This window comes from Papio anubis, chromosome 16, assembly GCF_008728515.1.
Source record: "Papio anubis isolate 15944 chromosome 16, Panubis1.0, whole genome shotgun sequence".
NCBI classification, from domain to species: Eukaryota; Metazoa; Chordata; class Mammalia; order Primates; family Cercopithecidae; genus Papio; species Papio anubis.
Window position 1 is genome coordinate 30,689,208 of NC_044991.1, and position 17,312 is coordinate 30,706,519.

At 51.4% G+C, this 17,312-nt stretch overlaps 1 pseudogene; it reads left to right on the forward strand.

The window, feature by feature from the left end:
• Positions 1 to 13,442: 13,442 nt before the first annotated feature.
• Positions 13,443 to 16,923, forward strand: LOC116270693 (annotated as a pseudogene).
• Positions 16,924 to 17,312: the final 389 nt, after the last annotated feature.

The following is a 17,312-nucleotide window of genomic DNA, read 5'->3' on the forward strand; positions in this document are numbered from 1 at the left end:
GGAAGGAATGAAAACACTTTGCGCGAGGAAAGCTGCAGAGACAGAGCCCTGGAGGGCATCATCTCAGAGAAAAGGAAGATGCCCAGCCAGGGACTGAGAGGCAGCAGCCCGAGAGGAGAGCTTAGAGTCAGGAGAGAGCTCCCCAAGGGAGGGAACAAGCAACACCAGTGCTGTGGAAACACTTGCCAAGTAAGGGAAGGACTCGGGCTGCCCACGTGGCCTTGGGGACCCAAGATAGATCTCTGTGCGGTGGAGAGGGTATGAGATTTGGGGGGACGTGGCCACGTGCCGAGGCACAGGAGGTGAGGCAGGAGGGGCAGGCCGATCAAGCGGCAGCCGGCTGTCAAGCTTGCCCTCTGGCAAGAGCATGCATAAATCTGACAGGAAGACACCCCTGGGGAGAGAGAGGTCCAGGCACACCTCGCCAGCCCCTCTGTGCTTTCAGCTTTCGGGTGTCCCAGTTACCTGCTTTCAGACTCATTGCCTCACATAAAATGGGTCATGCTTTGCTGTCAGTTGTCCAAGTCCAGCTTCTTTGTGCTTGGGGTGCTGAACCTTTCCTAGATAGTGATGGTGTTGTGCGTACACCAGGCCCCTGATCAGATGTGGTCTCACCTCCCCTGCGTTGATGGAACAGCTTTGCTCAAGTCCCTGGTGGGCCAGGGGTCCAGCTGAGGGGTAAATAGTCTGCAAGCTCCGAGAAACTTGGTGACATCCTGGCCTGACTCCAGCCTGAGAGCCAGCAATGGGGAGTGGGCTCACACCAGCTCAGGTGTCTGGAATCCTGGCTGAAGGCCGTTTTGAGAGATCTGCCAGAGATGAGGAGAGGCCTCTCCTGAGATCCTCCCTCCCCTAGGACCCAGAGCAGGAGAGTGTCCTTGGGCACAGCCCTGGGGCAGAGGGCCTAAGCTGACATTAGACCTATGCTGATGTCAGAGGGAGGCTGGACAGTGTGTGATGCTGGCTGGATTGGGGCCACAAGCCTGACCAACTATTGCTCCAAAGGTCTAGCAGAGCCCAGCCCCACCGGGGACACAGGGTCTGCAGTGAGTCCCAGCTGGGACTGAGGTCCCCACCAAGATCACAGAGCTCCAGTGTCTTCCAAGTGGCCTGGGAACCAGAAACACCACAACTGAGACACTGAGTCTTTGCAGGCTAAAGGGAAATGCTCCCATGTTATAATTGAGAATTTGGTTTAGATATAAACCAAATTCTGAGTGGGAAAGGAAGGCACACATGCACAGTAAATATACTTGTGCAATCAGCTATTCTTAAAATATAAGCCAATAAAAATAGCATCCTTATCTTACATCACACATGTGGCAGAAGGAAGAAGCCCGTAATCAGAGGCTTGCATCTGCACCATCTGAGGCACTTTTTCCAAAACAACGAGGCTGTACCCCCACCCGCCATCGCCGGCCCCATCCTCAGGGCTGATGGGAAGATCTGGATTGACTGAGGCAGGCACTTATGGTTAGAAAAGCACTCCTGGGAAATCTGATGCATACCCCTAATTGGGAACCACCGGATTTAGGAGCCAAATGTAATAAACCAAATACAGGGGAAAAACAGGAAAATGCTCCCTTTCCCTCAAATGTGCAAGCATCATCTAAGCATAGGAGCAAAGGTGATGCTGTGAAGATAAGAAGCCAGAGGTCTGGCTATGGAAACCCATAGACGTGCAAAGGCCAGGCTGTAGTATGATAACATGCTGGAAGGCATATGACAAGGGAATTGAAGAGCTTTTGCACATCAGCAAGGAAAAGGTAAACATTCCAGTACAAAAATGGGCAAATGATAAGAAAAAGCAATTCACAAAAGACAGCTACAAAGAGCCAAGCAACAGGCAACGAGCACTCAGCCTCAGCAGGCAGCAAACAAATACACCTAGTTTTAAAGTGAGAATTCAGGCAGTTATACATGGGCCTATATAAAACCTATCTCTAAGCTTCAAAATTAAGTGGAAAAGGCTGGGCGTGGTGTCTCACACCGGTAATCCCGGCACTTTTGGGAGGCCAAGACAGCGGATCCCTTGAGCCTAGGAGTTTGAGACCAGCCTGGCCAACATGGCTAAACTCCGTCTCTACAAAAAATACAAAATTAGCCCAGCATGGTGGCGCCCACCTGTGGTCCCAGCTACTAGGGAGGCTGAGGTGGGAGGATCACTTGAGCCCAGGAGGTCGAGGCTGCAGTGAGCCTGCAGTCCAGCCTGGGTGACAGAGTAAGACCCTGTCTCAAAATAAAGTGAGGTTTCATTTTTGGCCCATCACAATGGCAAAATCTCTTTCTAAAGGGTATGCGTGGCGGCCTGTGGCCAATGCCTGTGCCTCTAGCAGGGTCCAGAGCACTTCCGGGAGCCCCTCCTTGATCCGGGATTCTCCTCCAGGCATTTATCCTTTAGGAATTTCAAGAATTGAGTACAGCCATCTTGCTCCAGAATGCTCCCAATATTATGTATACCAGGAAAGAAGAAAGATACAAGAATGTATAACTAACCACCAGAGAACAGTTAAATCCATTTCAGTGTCTAATGGAATGAAGGCAGCTACTGGTAACCGTATTTTAGGAGATGATTGAATGATATGAAAAATCCTTTTAAAGGGATAAAAACAAGGATCAAAACTAAATATAGAATATTGCCACTTAAAATATGCACTTATATCTGTTTACCAAAATCCAGGAAAATTTGCTAAGACATGAACAATGATCACTGTGGCTTGGTGGGGGCACCAGGTCAACTTTTTTTTTCTTTTTTTTGAGACGGAGTCTCGCTCCCTCGCCCAGGGTGGAGTGCAGCGGCGCGATCTCGGCTCACTGCAAGCTCCGCTGCCTCCTGGGTTTGGCGCCATTCTCCCGCCTCAGCCTCTGGAGAAGCTGGGACTACAGGCGCCCGCCACCACACCCGGCTAATTTTTTTTTTTTTTTTGTATTTTTAGTAGAGACGGGGTTTCACCGTGTTAGCCAGGATGGTCTCGATCTCCTGACCTCGTGATCTGCCGGCCTCGGCCTCCCAAAGTGCTGGGATTACAGGCGTGAGCCACCGCACCCGGCCGGCACCAGGTAATTTTAATTTTCTTCTGTATACTTTTCTATGGTTCCTGAACTTTTTAAAATTATTACACTATGACTACAGTCAGGAAAAAGTAATTTTAAAAGGATCGTTGTAGTCTTTCCCCAGGGCTCCTGGTGTGCGAGCCATGTTTCCTTAGCCTGGCTGTTCTTGGCACACCTGTTCCCAAAAGGAGGTGGGCAGAGCTGGTCAAGGCCAACGTGGGGTCCACCTCCTCGGTCCCATAGCCCCCTTAGGAGGCAGACGGTGTCTGATCCATGCAGTTCTGCAGTCACACCCTGCACGCCTGCCGCTTCGGCCACAGGTAACCACGCATGGGTGGGGAAGGAAGACCTGGCACCGCTGCTGCGTGGGCACCGCAGGATGGCGTGGAGCGGACCCAGGCGGGCCTGGACGAACCCTGCCCTTGGGCGCATCTGTGGCCTGAGAAAGGGGGAAGCAGCTGGGCTCCAGACGGTCACTGCCAACACCAGGACAGCCCCATGCGTGGCACGCACTCTGACGTCTTTAAAAACAGAGGAAGCCTGGCCGGACGCGGTGGCTCACGCCTGTAATCCCAGCACTTTGGGAGGCCGAGGCGGGCGGATCACGAGGTCAGGAGATCGAGACCATCCTGGCTAACACGGTGAAACCCCGCCTCTACTAAAAAATACAAAAAATTTGCCGGGCGTGGAGGCGGGCGCCTGTAGTCCCAGCTACTCGGGAGGCTGAGGCAGGAGAATGGCGTGAACCCGGGAGGCGTAGCTTGCAGTGAGCCGCGACAGAGCGAGACTCCGTCTCAAAAAAAAAAAAAAAAAAAAGCCCGAAAGAGCCCTGCACACACGCTGACCAGGGTCTCACAGTCCTTGCCCAGGAATCCCACAGTGCCTCGCACTGGACACGCCCTTACCCGGCCAACACTGCCCCTCTGTCCCCTCCCCCACCTATTCTCCTTCCCTTCCTCTTCTCCTCCCACCTTTTCCTCCCTCCTCTCCTTCTACACCTCCGCGCTCTGCCCCTCTCAGACCCACTGGACTGCAGCCACCACAAAAGCAGATGCTGAGAGCACGCGGAGAGCAAGTACCACTCTTGGCCTCCACCCGGAGGACATGCGCTAAAGCAGCGGTCCCCAACCTTCTTGACACCAGGGACCGGTTTCGTGGAAGACATTTTTTCCACCAATGGGGTTGGGTGGGGGATAGTTTCGGGGTAAAATTGTTCCACCTCTGATCAGCAGACATTAGATTCCCGGAAAGAGAGCACCGCCTGGATCCCTGACGTGCGCAGTTCACGATAGAGTTGCGCTCCCGTGAGCATGGAACGCCCCGCTGATCTGACAGGGGGCGGAGCTCCGGCGGTTAACTCGTCCGCTGCACACCTCCTGCTGTGAGGCCCGTTTCTCATAGGCCACTCCTCGGCCCAGGGGTTGGGGACCCTGTTCTAAAGAACGGGTTTAGCACCGCCCCTCCTCCTTTAGAGAAGCGAACGGTGGTTTTGTTCCTCAGTGCCCTTCGCTTTTGAGGGACTTCTGGCTGGAGGCGGAACTGGTGTCTTTTCAGGACCACCCACCCCGCACATAGGTGGCTCAGAGGAACCTCCCAAAGAAGTCAGTGGCCTCGAGATGCAGCGGAGGAAGAACCGTGTGTAATGAATGGGCTAGGGAGGAGCCGAGGATGCCGCCATGGCCCGAAGGGAAGCCGGGAGCCAGGAAGAAGATGCTCCCCTGGAAAGAGGGTGGTGGTTTTCTGTTTTATAGCAGAGAGCTCAGAAAATAGATGAAAATCAGTGTTTGCTTGATTAATTTTGAACAAATTGTAAAAATCAAATGTATTTTGCAACTTTTCATCCATGCAGGGCTTTAAGCAGAAAAGGCTTCTCCTCATCCACAGGGCACACCTGCTTGCCCACCGACCTGCCTGCCACCTGCACTAATGCCACAGGCAGGAATGCAAGGTCTCCATGAGACATCTGCACACAAGAGATAGTGCACTACTTATAACAGCCAGGGAGCTACGAGTAGGTGTAGGCAACACAAGTGTCCATCAATGGATGAAAAGACAAACAAACTGTGTGTGTGCAGACAATGGAACATCACTCAGCCTTCAAAAGGAGGAAATTCTGGGCCGGGTGCAGTGGCTCACACCTGTTATCACAGCGCTTTGGAGGCTAAGGTGGGAGGACTGCAACCTAGCAAGACCCTCTCTCTACAAAAATAAAATGCTAGCCAGGCATGGTGGTGCATGCCTATAGTCCCAGCTACTGGGAAGACTGAAGCGGGAGGAGCTCTTGAGCCCTAGAGTTTGAAGCTGCAGTGAGCCATGATCCTGCCATTGCACTCCAGCCTGAGTGACAGAGTGAGACCTTGTCAAAAAAAAAAAAAAAAAGAGAAGAAGAAGGAGGAGGAGGAGGAATTCGGACACATGTTACAATGGGGATGAACTCTGAGGTCATTATGCTCAGTGAAGTAAACCAGTCACAGAAAGACAAATACAAATACTGCATGGTTCCACTTACATGAGGTACGTGGAGGAGTCAAATCCATGGAGACAGAAATAGAATGGTGGGCGCCAGGGGCAATGGGGATGGGGAGTGAGTGCTTCATGGGAATAGAGTTTATGGTGGGAAGCTGAAAAGTCCTGGAGACCGATGGTGGAGATGGTGGCACAATCATGTGGATGTGCTTAGTGCCACCGAATTGGTTCAAATGGCCAATGTTGTGTTATATGTATTTTACCACAATCTAAACAATTCTTTTAAGTAAGAAATGGAGAGTAAATGTGTGTCCTTTTTCTGAGGTGAAGTAGGGCAGCACCAGCACCATGCATCTCCAGGTTACGGGAGAGCCAGGGTGGCAACGGGGGACTGGCTACAGATGCTAACGCTCTTTGGGATCTTTGGCCACGCTGTGGCCGGTGGGGCAGCCCGTGTTGGCGCTGAGGAGCTGAGTCACAAGGCGTCTCCACCGCACCTGTGGGAGTTTAACTCACGGAGGTGTCAGCGCCCACAGAGTGGCCAGCGCCACTGAAATACTTCATTATTCATACTTCTGGAGAGGAGGGGCACACTCGTCCCACCCACAAGGCCACAGGGGGTGACCCAGGTTGGGTCAGGAAGCAGAGAAGAGACAGGGAAAACTGAGACCAGAGGGGCACAGGTACAGCTCAGGATCGGCTGGTCTGAGTAAGACTGGCTGGCCAGGCTATAAGGCCATCCCTAGTGCCTGCTGCCTGGTCCTGTGTGATTCAGGACCCAGGAAATAGTGGCTTGGTTGTGAGAGTTAGATAGAAGGAGTGGTTGGGGGTATGGACTTGGGACTGGTTGATCTGCATGTGAATAAACAGGCTCCCAGGCAAGCTGTTCATCATCTCTAGGATTTAGCTGCCTCTGGGAGGGACAGTTTCTTCCCAGCCAGACTGGCCTCCCAAGATATCAAAACATCATAACATATAAATAGCATGATTAGGCCAGGTGCAGTGGCTTGTGCCTATAATTCCACCAATTTTCCAAGCTGAGCTGGGAGGATTACTTGAGGCCAGGAGTTCGAGACCAGCCTGGGCAACAAAGCGAGGCCTCATCTCTGCTAAAAATAGAAAATTAGCTGGGCGTGGTGGTACGCACCTGTAGTCCCAGCTACTCCGGAGGCTGAGTCAGGAGAATTACTTGAGCCCAGGAGTTTGAGGCTGCAGTGAGCTGTGATCATGCCACTGCACTCCAGCTTATGTGACAGTGTGAGACCCTTGTCTCAAAAAGAAAAAAAAGATCATTAGTGCACACGGGCCACCTGTCCACAGCATCTGTCTGAGCACCCTGGGAGTTCCCAGGGAGTGTTTCCAAACCCTCAAAGGTGACACGTGTGAACAATAACTGGAAAACCTATACTAGCAGGCCGTTGTGCAGACAGATGATCTCTGATGTTGGCTGAACTGGCTCCTGTGCAGACAAGCCCTGTCCATTTGACTCTGGCCCCCTTGCCTCAGTTTTCTGGGCCTCGAGACCCAAAGTCCAAGCACCTCACCTTTTAATTCCTTTCCGTATTAACAGAACTCCACTCACTGCCTCTGTAAACCTTGTGCACCCCCAACCCTGCCCTGCCTCACACCCCACGAGCACCTTCCAACTTCCTGGAGGCCTGGGGCCTTGCAGTGCCTCCTCAGGCACGTTTCACTGAGGAGGGACCTGCTGAGTTGTGGGCTCCTGAAGACACCCCTGCAGGGAGAGAAGACTCTGGAGCTCACCAAGGCTGTGGGCAGTCTCCTGGCTGAGCGTGAGGTCTGCTCCAAGCTGGGAAAGCCTTGGCCAGCACGGCGCCCTAGGTAGAAATTATTCCATGCCTGCCATTCCCATGTTAGGGCCCCTTGAGAATCACACGGTCATGCCCTCGCATGCTTAGGTTGAAAAAGAATAACTCAAAGGGAAGAAGTTAGGAAAAGACCTACTAGAAGTACTATGTCACCTTCCCATGTTCAAGAACAGGCGCCTGAGATTCTGCTAATTCATGGAGCAAAGAGCCTGAGACCCAGCCCATGCAGGACGCTGGTCCAGATGTCCCTGCCTGAGTGCCAGAGTGAACATTGGCGCGCTGCGGCTCCTGGCCACTGCCCGTGGCTCCTGCTCACTGCCTGGGGCTCCTCTTCACTGCCTGGGGCCCCTGACCACTGCCTGAGGTTCCCGGCCACCGCCCAGGGCTCCTGGCCACTTCCCAGGTCTCCTAACCAGTGCCTGGGGCTCCTCCTCCTCACTGCCCAGGGCTCCTGACCACAGCCTGGGGCTCCTGACCACTGCCTGGGGGTCCTGTGCAATACCCCAGGCTCCTTTTGCGCCTCCTGGAAGAGCAAAGTCATTGTTTTCGTTACAAAGTTGTCAGTTCATTTTAGTCACAGAGGTTTCCATTTTTTTCAGAACTTTCTCCTGGATGCAGACACAGTGCTGTCTTCCCTGGGGTCCCTCGGACCCTTCCCCACACGCACTCCGCCGGCATGGCTGAGGGTGCACAGGATGCGGCGCTGAGTGAAATGCACTCCCTGCCCTGGAGGTGCTGAACGTGGCAGAGAATCCCCCCACGCCCCCACAGGGCAGATGCTGCATGGGAGGACAGACATGGCACATGGCTGTCTGACCCAAGACAGGGCTGTGGATGAGGCCTAGGAGAGAGGAGGTGAGGAGGGCAGTTTTGAGGGCAGTGAGCTGGGCTTTGCAGACCAAGCAGGGTTTCACCAAAGAGCACCTGGAGCAGGAGGGAGTCAGCCTGGCCCTCTGGTCTCACAATCTCAATTCTGTTCAGTAGCCCTCTGCCTAGCACAGCTCAGGGGTGTCAGGTTCCGGCCTCCACCCAGTTCGGGTGACCCCTGTCCCCTGCCAGTGACTGCTGAGGGCACAGTTCTGTGATTCAGTCCTGTGCAGGCCACAGGGAAGCCTACCACGGGGCTTCTAGAATGTACTTTTTATTGACGAAGAGAGCCATAGGAAGAGATGGCCTCTTCTTCCTGGGACACTATCACATCTGGTGTGAAGACTGAAATGGCAGCGGAGGAAAGCCAGCTGAGGATGGCAGAGCAGAGATAAGAAGATATCCTTGATGTCATCATGGGTCCAAGGAGTCAGGGGCCTCCCACCCTGGGCTTCCCCAATGTGAGGCCTAAACACCTTTGCTGTGTGAGCAGGGGAGGCGAGATTCTTCCTGCTGCCACGGGCAGCCAAGCCTATACAGCAGACCTGAGAAATAGATACCCTGAGGCCAGGTCACAGGTTGTGCAGGGGTGTGGCTAAAGACGGAAGCATGAAGTAAGGCAAGGTGGGACCCAGAAAGACCTGCGATCATGCTCTTTGGGAATCAGGATCCCCAGAGGACTGCTCATGGCTGGCCTGAGCATCGACTCAGGTGGGAGGACCCTTAGAGCCCTGGGGCTATGGGATCAGAGGTCACAGAGAGCAGGGACAGGATATAGGAAGTGAAGGTGGCCTGGAACTCCCGGGGTAGAGCCTGGATGTGCATGGACCGAGGAACAGGGAGGTCAGAGCCCAGGGCATCCTTCTAAGGCTGAGACTTGAGTCGGTTCGTAGGTGAAAGAGATTTAAGCTGCAAGAGATGAGGTAAGGGAGGCCGGTGTTTGTGGGGTGAGGCTCACGGGCGGAGGGACAAGCCTGGGTTCTCTTTCACTGGGCCAGAAGCTGCCAGAGGGATCTGGTGAAGAAGAGAGGAAGCTTGGTCCTTCACTCTTTCCTGGGCATCGGAACCCTGTTCTAGAGGAAGGGTCCGGAACCGTTTTCTGTGCGGGGCCAGAAAGAATATGTTTCAGACCTTGCAGCAGAAGAGGCAAAACTGGAGATACCATGTAGGTACTTACATCACAAGAGAGAAACACATTTCCACACAATTTTTATTGACGAAATTAAAATATAATAACTGTACAGTTTTTCATAAGATAGCTCTACTAATGAGAAGAATGGAATTGTTTTTAAATTATTTAATTTGTGGTAGAATACACATAGCATTCACCACTCTGACCATTTCTAAGCATGCAGTTCAGGGTCAATAAGTGCATTCACATTCAGCTCTCACCACCACCCACCTCCAGGGCTTTGTCGTGTAAAACCGAGACTGTCGGCCAGGCGTAGTGGCTCACGCCTGTAATCCCAGCACTTTGGAAGGCCAAGGCGGGCGGATCACGAGGTCAGGAGATCGAGACCATCCTGGCTAACATGGTGAAACCCCGTCTCTACTAAAAATACAAAAAATTAGCTGAGCATGGTGGCGGGCGCCTGTAGTCCCAGCTACTCGGGAGGCTGAGGCAGGAGAATGGCGGAACCCGGGAGGTGGAGCTTGCAGTGAGCCAAGATTGCACCACCGCACTCCAGCCTGGGCAACAGAGTGAAATTCTGTGTCAAAAAAAACAAAAACAAAAAAAACCGAGACTGTCCCATTAGACGCCAATGCTCCATCCCCACCTCCCCAGCCCCTGCCAACCATCATTCTGCTTTCTGTCTCTAAGGATTTGACTACACAGGGTACCTCATATAAATGGAATCATACAGTATTTGTCTTTTGTGTGATTGGCTTAGATTGGCTTATTTCACTGAGCATAATGACGTCAAGGTTCATCAATATTAGGGCATGTATCAGAATTCCTTTCCCCTTTGAGGCTAAATTTTCCAGTGTATGTGTAAACCACATTTTGTTCATCTATTCATCTGTTGACCGACACTTGGGTTTCTCCAGCCCGAGCAACCTAAGTTAGGTTGGCTGTTGTGAATGATGCTGCTGTGAACATAGGTATGCAGGTGCCTCCTGGAGACCTTGCTCTTCAAACCTTTCGGGTATACTGACAAGTAAAATTGCTGGATCACATGGTCATTCTAGTTTTTTTTTTTTTTTTAAACAGGGTCTTGCTGTCACCCAGGCTGGAGTGCAGTGGTACAATCATGGCTCACTGCAAAATCAAATCCCTTGGCTCAAGTGATCCTGTTGCCTCAGCCTCCTGAGTAGCCAGGACCACAGGTGCATATCACCTTGTCTGGCTAATTTTTTTTCTTTTGTAGAGACAGGGTCTCACTATGTTGCTCAGGCTGGTCTTGAACTCCTGGCTTCAAGGGATCCTCCCACCTCAGCCTCCCAAAGTGGTAGGATCACAGGTATGAGCCATTGTGCCTGGCCCTATTTTTAATTTTTTTTTTGAGACAGAGTTTCACTCTTTGCCCAGGCTAAGAGTGCAATGGGAATCTCGGCTCACCGCAACCTCCAGCCTCCGGTTTCAAGCGATTCTCCTGCCTCAGCCTCCCGAGTAGCTGGGATTACAGGCATGTGCCACTACCCGGCTAATTTTTTTTGCTTATTTTAGTAGGAACAGGACCTCTCCATGTGTGGTCAAACTGATGTGAGCTCCGACCTCAGGTGATCCTGCCCTCGACCTCAAGTGCTGGGATCCCAACATGAGCAGCTCATGCCGGCCTCTTTATTTTTGAGAGTCCCCATACTGTTTTCCACAGTGGCTGCACCATTTTGCATTCCCAGGAACAGTGCAGAAGGGTTCTAATTTCCCACAACCTCATCAACACTTGCTATCCTTGGAATTCTTTTTTTGTGTACAGGAGAAACTTTTTGCTTAATCAAGATTCAAAACTAGTATTTCCTGTCATCAAGTTGAACTGTTCTTCTGTTAGCGCTGGTCTGTAGTGAGATTTTATGTGTTTCTCTTTTCTTTAGGACTCAAACATTTTCTTTCTTTTCAACTTCTATTTCTCTTAGGCCCTTGTCTGTTTATTTGCTCCTTTTTTCTTGTGTAATATTCATCCCTGAAATGAAATTTATTTATTTGTTTATATATATATATTTTTTGAGACGGAGTGTCACTCTGTTGCCCAGGCTGGACTGCAGTGGCGCAATCTCCGCTCACCGCAAGCTCTGCCCCCCCAGGTTCACGCCATTCTCCTGCCTCAGCCTCCCAAGTAGCTGGGACTACAGGCGCCCGCCACCACGCCCGGATAATTTTTTCTTTTTGTATTTTTAGTAGAGGCGGGGTTTCACAGTGTTTGCCAGGATGGTCTGGATCTCCTGACCTCGTGATCCTCCCACCTCAGCCTCCCAAAGTGCTGAGATTACAGGGGTGAGCCACCGCGCCTGGCCTGAAATGCTATTTAAATGTTCATTATAACCCTTCCCTAAATTCTTGCCATTCATTTTGGATTTTTAAAAAGTTTGAAGTTCAGAGAAATGTATGTATGTTGTCACGTATCTTGTATCAGTTTCTTGTTTAAAGTTTGTTTGGACATGATTGAGGTATAGTTTTCATCCATTTTACATTATTCGTCCTATTTTATTTTATAATACACTTATAATCCTTTGCCTACGAGTTGACCTTGAAATTTGCATCCTTAAACTTAAAGGAGGGTGCCCCTCCCTGCGGCCTGCCAGCGTCTGTTGCGCTACTCTGCTCGTTCGGTAGTCCGCCGCCTCTCTCTCCTTGCGTCCTCGTTCAGCTCTGCTTGGTGTTATCTTCCCCTCCCCACCCCTCTGCCACGCCCCCCCAGCCTCCCCCAGCACTTCCCCAGCACTTCCCCCAGCACAGATGCCAGCACCTCATAGATTTGCCCCGAGGCCGCGGCCTCCCCTCATTAGGTTGTAAATTCCATCCTGGGCTTTGGCTTCACTACCTGGGTTCTGGTTGCCCCCTCTATTTTTATAGAGAATTCAGGGGAAATCAAAATCAATACCTTCCTCACCCTGCTCACCTTGTCAGAAGTTCCTCTTGCTTTCAAAAGGCTGTGCCCCTCCCCTGGGAAGCCCGGGGCTTAGGTCTTTAGGCTTAGGGATGGGCTGGGCTCCCGGGCCTGCAGCGGAACCTCTTCCCCTTGGTTTCCTGAGCTAGGAATGGTTGTGTGCCCGGCGCCACTGCCTGAGGCTGCACGCAGAAAGCGCTGGGCGTTTGGAAGCTGGCAAGGGCCACTGAGTTTTGCTCACCGTTGCCGTTCAGTCGTGATTTATCTACAAATGCTGGCTCCTGAAGGACAGAATCCGTGTGTGTGTTCGTCTGCCGGGGCTGCCGTGAAGTACCCCAGGTTGGGCGGCTTAAACAACAGACACCTACTCCTCGCAGTCCTGGAGGTTGGAAGGGTTGGTCGTTCTCAGGCCTCTCTCCTTGGCTTGTTGATGGCCGTTCTCTCCCTGCGTTCTCACTGAGTCTTTCCTTTTCCTCTGTGCCTGTCTGGGTCCTAATCTCTTCTTCTCCTTTGAGACTGAGTTTTGCTCTGTCACCCAGGCTGCAGCACAGTGGCATGATCATAGCTCACTGCAAGGCTCAAGTGATCTTCCCACCTCAGCCTCCCAAGTAGCTGGGACTACAGGCATAGTCCCAGGCTAATTTTTGAATTTTTTGTAGAGACAGAGTCTTGCTATATTGCCTGGGCTCAAGTGACCCTCCCACCTCAGCCTTCTGAGTAGCTGTGACTACAGGTACACAACACCACACCTGGCTATTTTTTGTTGTTGTTGTTAGAAATGGGATCTCACTTTGTTGTCCAAGCTAGTCTTGTGAGGTAAAGCCAGCTGGGCTTCTCGGTGGGGTGGGGACTTGGAGAACTTTTCTGTCTAGCTAAAGGATTGTAAACACACTAATCAGTGCTCTGTATCTAGCGAAAGGTTTGTAAATGCACCAATCAGCACTCTGTAAAAATGCACCAATCAGCGCTCTGTGTCTACCTAAAGGTTTGTAAACACACCAATCGGCACTCTGTGTCTAGCTAATCCTGTGGAGACCTGGAGAACTTTTCTGTCTAGCTTAAGGTTAGGAAATGCACCAATCAGCGCTCTGTGTCTAGCTAAAGGTTTATAAACACACCAATCAGCACTCTGTAAAAACGAACCAATCAGCACTCTGTAAAAATGGACCAGTCAGCACTCTGTAAAATGGACCAATCAGCACTCTGTAAAATGGACCAATCAGCAGGATGTGGGTTGGGCCAAATAAGGGAATAAAAAAGCTGGCTACTCCCGAGCCAGTAGTGGCAACCCGCTGGGGTCCGCTTCCAGGCTGTGGAAGATTTGTTCTTTTGCTCTTCTCAATAAATCTTGCTGCTGTTCACTCTTTGGGTCCGCACTACCTTCATGAGCCTTTGGGTTCGCACTACCGTTAACATTCACTGTGAAAGTCTGCAGCTTCGCTCCTGAAGTCAAGCGAGACTACCAAACAACTGGAAGGAAGAAACTCTAGACACATCTGAACATCTGAAGGAGCAAAGTCCAGACACGCCATCTTTAAGAACTGTAACACTCCCCGGAGGGTGTACAGCTTCATTCTTCAAGTCAGCGAGACCAAGAACCCACCAGAAGGAACCAATTCTGGACACAGTCTCAAACTCCTGGGCTCAAGCGATCCTCTCACTTTGGCCTCCCAAAGCACTGGGATTACAGGCCTAATCTCTTCTTATAAGAACACCTGCCATGACTTCTGGTGTGTGTTGCCAAGGCACGGGCCTGGTGGACCGTAGGGGCAACGTTATTGCCATTGTCCTCTCCCTCTGTCCCAGGAGTCGAGATGTCAGGACTCAGCTCTCCAGAGATGGAGGGCTGTGGTAACCTACTTGGGTTACTGGACAATGAGGAGACTCATGGCCCTGTGCAATACCGTCACCAGTTGCCTGATGCAGCCCGAAGACCATCGATGTAAGGGCAGGCCTGTGCCATGGAAGGCAGTCACTCCTTCCCAAACCTCACACTGACCCCAGGTCACTGGAGCCCAGGAGTGGAGGGGGTTCGAGGCCTAGCACCCAGATAGTCTCAGACCCTGCTTAGGCAGAATCCTGGGGCATCCCGGCCACCATGGCAGATCCACTGCTCTGGAACTGATACGGAAATGCTGAGAAGGGAGGAGCATGGTCCCTTTAAATGATACAGAAGAGGGGAAGGGAAGTGCCCGGTAGAGGAGGGTGTGGTCCCTAAGCCTCCACCCCCACGAACATAAGTGAGGACAGGCATTTCCTGACCAAATGTTACATTTTCCAAGACCTCCTTTGCTGCCACATCCCATCCTGCACCTATAAAAACCCAGACCCTAGCAAGGCAGAGGCAGGAGCGGCTGGAAGTGGAGAGGAACACACTGGCGGAAGGACACACAAGTGGCCGAATGGCAAGAGGAATGTGCTGACAGGCAGCAGCATGCCACTGACCACAGAATGACGTGGAGTTTGGCGGGGGGAGTCGGAGGAGTGCCTGGGCCACCCAGCGGCCCGACTCCAGGAGAAAACCATCTCCCTTCTGGTTCCCCCATCTGCTGAGAGCTACTTCCACTCAATAAAACCTTGCACCCATTCTCCAAGCCCATGTGTGATCTGATTCTTCTGGTACACCAAGGCGAGAACCCGGGATACACAAAGCCCTCTGTCCACGCAACAAGTAGAGGGTCTAAGCTTCCTATAGACAGCAAAACTAAAAGAGCAAACAGTAGCACATGCCAACTGAGGCTTCAGCTGTGAACATTCACCTCTAGACACTGCCTTGGGGTTGGAGCCCCGTGGCCTACCCATCTGTATGCTCCCCTAGCAGTGGGAGAAACAGGACACTGAAGAAGCGAACCACACCCCCATCCCACACCCTGCAAGGAACACAAGGGAACCTTTCCCGTTTTGGAACCACGACACAGGCTTGGGCAGCCGGGCCCCCCGGGAGGTCGTGGTGGTGACAATGGCGTAGCTTCCAGGATTATCCATGTCATGGGCAGCACTTGCTGATTTGAGGGTTTGGAGCGCCGTTCGTGCAATGTTAGTGGAGAGTCCAAGGGCAGAACTTCTGAGGCATAAAAACTCCCACCAAAAAGTCACATTTAAGTACTTGGCAATACCAGGGGGTGGTTATACCTCCAGTTACTAAAAAACAGTCTTATTCAGCATACAAAAGCAATCAGAGCCAAAATTGAAGGAAACACCAGAACCAGTTAGAAAGACAGAGGACATCCAACTCTTTGAACAGCAGGCAAAAGACTAAAAAGCTGAAAAGGTTGATTTTCATTGCCTGGGAGAATTCTGTCACCGGGTCTTTGGACTTCATGAGTCTCTGTTTGCCATCACTAGTAAAAGAATTCTCACAATTCTTTCCTGGGACCACCTCAAGATGAATGGGAACCACAGCATGATGTCCAGCTTAGGTTCTATTACAAGTCAGAACAAAACGTGATAGACTGGCTGGGCATGGTGGCTCACCTGTAATCCCAGCACTTTGGGAGGCTGAAGTGGGTGGATCACTTGAGGTCAGGAGTTTGAGACCAGCCTGGCTAACATGGTGAAACCCCATCTCTGTTAAAAATACAAAAATTAGCCAGGTATGGTGGCACATGCCTGTAGTCCCAGCTACTCGGAAGGCTGAGTCAGGAGAATCACTTGAACCTGGGAGGCAGACGCTGCAGTGCCCCGAGATCACGCCACTGCATTCCAGCCTGGGCAACCAAGTGAGACTCTTTCTAAAACAAAAAAAAAGAAAAAAAGAGGCCGGGCGCCGTGGCACATGCCTGTAATCCCAGCACTTTGGGAGGCCGAGGCGGGCGGATCACGAGGTCAGGAGATCAAGACCATCCTGGCTAACACTGTGAAACCCTGTCTCTACTAAAAATACAGAAAAAGTCAGGCTTGGTGGCAGGCATCTGTAGTCCCAGCTACTTGGGAAGCTGAGGCAGGAGAACGGCATGAACCTGGGAGGCAGAGCTTGCAGTGAGCGGAGATCGCACCACTGCAGTCCAGCCTGGGCGACAGAGAGACTCCGTCTCAAAGGAAAAAAAAAAAAAGTGATGGACTACCATGGGACAGAAATCATGAGTCTCCGTTTGCCATCACTAGTAAAAGAATTTCTTTTTCTCAGCCCAGCCTAGATTCATGTGGACTGAAATGTGCTGCTTCTCTTCATGGGCTGGTGATGGTTGGAACTGCTAAGATTGTCCATCGAAGGAACACTCGCTTGGGCATTTTTGAACAATTTTTTGGGCTCACCTGCTGCCCTTTTGTGGAGAATACTTGGAAAATCAAATTTATCAACCTGAGAATTGTTGGAGACAATTCCCTTGCTCCTGGAATTACTGAAACCCGCTGTTACATTTGAACAAGGTGGTCTAGAGGTCTTTCGTAATATAATCGCCTTACGTGGTACCAACACAGTATGACCTCATGTAAAGCAGGCATTGGTAGTGGAACTGGAGACCAAATTTTATGTAGTGGAAATGAGGCACTGCTGAACAAATGAGAACTGCGTTTACCTGACCCTCTAAAGCATTGAGTGCCAGCAGTCTAAAACATCTATACGGAAACGCTTCCAAATACATCAGTAATGTCTAAGTGATTTCGTTGTGAGGACTGATGTATTTTAGTTGAAATACCTTTCTGAACTCTAGACTTAGAGTTCATAGACATATTCTGGGAATACTTACCTATTTTTTTTTTTTTTTTTTTTGAGACGGAGTCTCGCTCTGTCGCCTGGGCTGGAGTGCAGTGGCCAGATCTCAGCTCACTGCAAGCTCCGCCTCCTGGGTTCACGCCATTCTCCTGCCTCAGCCTCCCGAGTAGCTGGGACTACAGGCGCCCGCCACCTCGCCCGGCTAGTTTTTTGTATTTTTAGTAGAGACGGGGTTTCACCATGTTAGTCAGGATGGTCTCGATCTCCTGACCTCATGATCCGCCCGTCTCGGCCTCCCAAAGTGCTGGGATTACAGGCTTGAGCCACCGCGCCCGGCCAACACTTACCTATTTTTACCTGAGCTGCAGGAAATGTTCTGAAAGCTTAATGCAAATA